The sequence below is a fragment of the Anopheles moucheti genome (genome assembly GCF_943734755.1).
Source record: "Anopheles moucheti chromosome X unlocalized genomic scaffold, idAnoMoucSN_F20_07 X_unloc_3, whole genome shotgun sequence".
In the NCBI taxonomy this organism is placed as follows: Eukaryota; Metazoa; Arthropoda; class Insecta; order Diptera; family Culicidae; genus Anopheles; species Anopheles moucheti.
This window is the reverse complement of record NW_026453537.1, coordinates 447,501-452,673: the sequence shown is the minus strand read 5'-3', so window position 1 is coordinate 452,673 and position 5,173 is coordinate 447,501. Positions and strand designations below refer to the sequence as shown.

Genomic DNA, 5,173 nt, shown 5'->3' with positions numbered 1-5,173 from the left:
AGGGGCCCTCCCATACAAAAATTTTTTCTTCTCAAAAATGATTTTCGTTTCACTTTTCATACTCAGGGGAGTCTAAAATTGATGTTTTGAGTCACCGAGAAAAAAAAATTTTTTTGACCCGAGCTTGTGTCGGCGACCCAAAAATCGACGCACTTGGGAAATATGTTCTAGCAGGGGCCCTCCCATACAAAAATTTTTTCTTCTCAAAAATGATTTTCGTTTCACTTTTCATACTCAGGGGAGTCTAAAATTGATGTTTTGAGTCACCATGAAAAAAAATTTTTTTTTGACCCGAGCTTGTGTCGCGACCCAAAAATCGACTCACTTGGGAAAAATGTTCTAGCAGGGGCCCTCCCATACAAAAATTTTTTCTTCTCAAAAATGATTTTCGTTTCACTTTTCATACTCAGGGGAGTCTAAAATTGATGTTTTGAGTCACCGTGAAAAAAAAATTTTTTTGACCCGAGCTTGTGTCGGCGACCCAAAATCGACGCACTTGGGAAAAATGTTCTAGCAGGGGCCCTCCCATACAAAAATTTTTTCTTCTCAAAAATGATTTTCGTTTCACTTTTCATACTCAGGGGAGTCTAAAATTGATGTTTTGAGTCACCGTGAAAAAAAAATTTTTTTGACCCGAGCTTGTGTCGGCGACCCAAAATCGACGCACTTGGGAAAAATGTTCTAGCAGGGGCCCTCCCATACAAAAATTTTTTTTTGACTCACCGGGTAAAATGGTCGCACTTGGTAAAAATGTTCTAGCAGGGGCCCTCCCATACAAAAATTTTTTCTTCTCAAAAATGATTTTCGTTTCACTTTTCATACTCAGGGGAGTCTAAAATTGATGTTTTGAGTCACCGTGAAAAAAAAATTTTTTTGACCCGAGCTTGTGTCGGCGACCCAAAATCGACGCACTTGGGAAAAATGTTCTAGCAGGGGCCCTCCCATACAAAAATTTTTTCTTCTCAAAAATGATTTTCGTTTCACTTTTCATACTCAGGGGAGTCTAAAATTGATGTTTTGAGTCACCGTGAAAAAAAAATTTTTTTGACCCGAGCTTGTGTCGGCGACCCAAAATCGACGCACTTGGGAAAAATGTTCTAGCAGGGGCCCTCCCATACAAAAATTTTTTTTTGACTCACCGGGTAAAATGGTCGCACTTGGTAAAAATGTTCTAGCAGGGGCCCTCCCATACAAAAATTTTTTCTTCTCAAAAATGATTTTCGTTTCACTTTTCATACTCAGGGGAGTCTAAAATTGATGTTTTGAGTCACCGTGAAAAAAAAAATTTTTTGACCCGAGCTTGTGTCGGCGACCCAAAATCGACGCACTTGGGAAAAATGTTCTAGCAGGGGCCCTCCCATACAAAAATTTTTTCTTCTCAAAAATGATTTTCGTTTCACTTTTCATACTCAGGGGAGTCTAAAATTGATGTTTTGAGTCACCGAGAAAAAAAAATTTTTTTGACCCGAGCTTGTGTCGGCGACCCAAAAATCGACGCACTTGGGAAATATGTTCTAGCAGGGGCCCTCCCATACAAAAATTTTTTCTTCTCAAAAATGATTTTCGTTTCACTTTTCATACTCAGGGGAGTCTAAAATTGATGTTTTGAGTCACCATGAAAAAAAATTTTTTTTTGACCCGAGCTTGTGTCGCGACCCAAAAATCGACTCACTTGGGAAAAATGTTCTAGCAGGGGCCCTCCCATACAAAAATTTTTTCTTCTCAAAAATGATTTTCGTTTCACTTTTCATACTCAGGGGAGTCTAAAATTGATGTTTTGAGTCACCGTGAAAAAAAAATTTTTTTGACCCGAGCTTGTGTCGGCGACCCAAAATCGACGCACTTGGGAAAAATGTTCTAGCAGGGGCCCTCCCATACAAAAATTTTTTCTTCTCAAAAATGATTTTCGTTTCACTTTTCATACTCAGGGGAGTCTAAAATTGATGTTTTGAGTCACCGTGAAAAAAAAATTTTTTTGACCCGAGCTTGTGTCGGCGACCCAAAATCGACGCACTTGGGAAAAATGTTCTAGCAGGGGCCCTCCCATACAAAAATTTTTTTTTGACTCACCGGGTAAAATGGTCGCACTTGGTAAAAATGTTCTAGCAGGGGCCCTCCCATACAAAAATTTTTTCTTCTCAAAAATGATTTTCGTTTCACTTTTCATACTCAGGGGAGTCTAATATTGAAGTTTTGAGTCACCGTGAAAAAAATTTTTTTTTGACTCACTGGGTAAAATGGTCGCACTTGGGAAAAATGTTCTAGCAGGGGCCCTCCCATACAAAAAATTTTTATTTCTCAAATCGATCCGTGGTTTCACTTTTCATACTCTAGGGCCCATTTGCTTCAACTTTGGAAAAATTTTTCGATGATGAAAAATTTTCACCTTCGACGTCCATCGACCACTCGACCCGAACTTGGTACTTTTGTATGGAGGTACCCGAGTGGTGACTTTTTCATACAAAAATTTTTATTTCTCAAATCGATCCGTGGTTTCACTTTTCATACTCTAGGGCCCAATTGCTTCAACTTTGGAAAAAATTTTCGATGATGAAAAATTTTCACCTTCGACGTCCATCGACCACTCGACCCGAACTTGGTACTTTTGTATGGAGGTACCCGAGTGGTGACTTTTTCATACAAAAATTTTTATTTCTCAAATCGATCCGTGGTTTCACTTTTCATACTCTAGGGCCCATTTGCTTCAACTTTGGAAAAAATTTTCGATGATGAAAAATTTTCACCTTCGACGTCCATCGACCACTCGACCCGAACTTGGTACTTTTGTATGGAGGTACCAAAGTGGTGACTTTTTCATACAAAAATTTTTTTGCGAATACGTGTTCGTTCGCGATCATTAAGGCCATGAACCGCAAGTCCGCTGCGATAGAAATAGTGCATTGTAGTTACTCGACGAGAAAAAAAATCGGGACTTAGAAAAATTTTTGAAAGTCAAATCGTATTGACTTCCAACAACACCTGATAATAAACACACATTGCCTGTTGCACCACAGATCGCATTTGACTTAACAAATCGCCTGTTGGTACGCACATCACCATCGACTTTACCAATCGCGTTTCGCACCGCTAATCCCACTTGGCGTGGAGCCACGCACATAATGTTGCGAGGAGAGTATTAATCGGGACTTAGCGTTTTAAGCTCGCGAACACTCCACTATGGGAGTGCACGCAAGCACCAACTGTACACACACAACACAACAATCACTCTCGCGAACACTCCATTCCCAAAGTGAACGCGAGCACCAGCAAGCATGGGTCGCCTGAGAGGATCGATGCGAACGCATCTCTACAACTCGCAGCTCCCAGCCTGTAGTCCCGTCGTTTGCGGGCGGTCGAAGGTGTCGAAACTAGTTGTATCCACGGTCGACGGAAACACAGCCACCAGGGTTCCCTGTGGTAAGGTACTTCCACGTGCAGCGTGCTCCCGCCCGTTGCGGCTCAGTCTAGTGCTATAGCGGGGATGAGACGTCAGTGTGCGCGGGGCAGCACCGACGGATCTCGGAGGGTTGTTAAGCCCGCTAGCTTCCGATCACCTAATGGGTTTGAGAAGCGCTATCAGCTCGGATTGGATACGACCTTAGAGGCGTTCAGGCATAATCCAGCGGACGTAGCGTCATACCAAAGTCCGGTCGAACTAGTATTGAGCCAGTGGTCCGTACCTGTGGTTCCTCTCGTACTGCACAGGAATTCCGTTAAGATAGCGGCAAACAGCACACACCAGTAGGGTAAAACTAACCTGTCTCACGACGGTCTAAACCCAGCTCACGTTCCCTTGAAAGGGTGAACAATCCTACGCTTGGTGAATTTTGCTTCACAATGATAGGAAGAGCCGACATCGAAGGATCAAAAAGCCACGTCGCTATGAACGCTTGGCGGCCACAAGCCAGTTATCCCTGTGGTGTGTGTGACAGCTGTCATAGCAGTGCTCGGACGTGCCTCTGTGTCGCTCCGGTTAAAAGCGGAAAATTCGAGTGTAAAACTTTGCGAAAAGGGCCAAAAAGTGTTTTAATCAGTGTCTTTTAGTGCCTTCTACCCCTGAATGGTGAAATATTAACGAAACAGGACGATGCTCGCCTGATAAAAGCGAAAGAAATCTCTCCCATACATTTTGTATGGGAACAGACCAGTGCTGTTTATACGCGAAATAGGCGATTAAAACATTAAGTGGAACGTTTATTCAGTAGTGGCGTCACTGAAGAACATTATTCCGGTCGGTGGCAGTGTGGAAAACGCCAAAAAACTATAAAATAAGTGCGTGCAAAATAGCGGCAGAGTGGCGTCAGGTGGATCGTCGCGTGTGGGTGTGCGCTCGAGCGACGCGTTGTGACAGCTCAGAGCTTCTGCTCCACAGCGCCACCTATCCGCGAGGTGGAGAAGCGCGTAGCGACGAAAGCTCCCGAGGCAGTGTATGCGGACGGTATACATTTAGGCGCGAACGCAACGCAGCGGAGACTTAAGCAGGACGGCAGACAGCGAACCCGAAAACAAAAAATTTTTTTGAAACATTTTATTTATTTAATAAAATTTGTTGATTTTTGTTTGTTCTTGGGCGATCATCGTGGCGGTCCGCTGCTGGCGTCCCTCCGTGGAGGGGGAGTAAATCCAGCGTAAAGCGCGGACTCCTCTGGACTGGCGATGTCGTACAATAGCCGGATCCTGCGGTCGGGATCGACCGAGAGCCGGCCACCGGTGAGCTCGAAACCGGTGGTGATGCTCAGTCGAGTAACAGAAGGAAAGGCCACAGCCACGAGTGGTGTTGGCCGAACGAGTGGAGTTGGCACAGCCGTAGCAGCAGCGTCGGTAGTGTCGATGGAAAAGCTCATCGAGCGCTTGGAGGACCAACTGGCCCTCCTCAGAGCACAAATGACGGAGCAAGCGGAGCAGTTCCGCAAGGATTTAGCGGAGCTGCAAGAGAGTCATCGCCATGAGGTCCAGTACCTGCGCGATGAGAATCGAAAGGAGCGGGAGATGGTCTCCGGGCTCTTGACGCAGTTGGTGGCTGCGCAGTCGCAGCTGCAACAACATCAGCAGCAGCAGCAGCAGGCAGTGGGTGCGGTGACGGCTACGGTGGTGCCGTCTCCGGACCAGGAAGGCGGCTCCTGGGCCGAGGTGGTGCGCCGTAAGTCGGCACGCCAGCAGCCAGCCCAGCAGC

General features: G+C 45.2%; 1 pseudogene; it reads right to left on the bottom strand.

Annotated features, from left to right (window-relative positions):
• Window positions 1–3,258: 3,258 nt before the first annotated feature.
• LOC128308234 (uncharacterized) overlaps window positions 3,259–5,173 on the bottom strand; it is a 6,642-nt pseudogene continuing 4,727 nt past the window's right edge.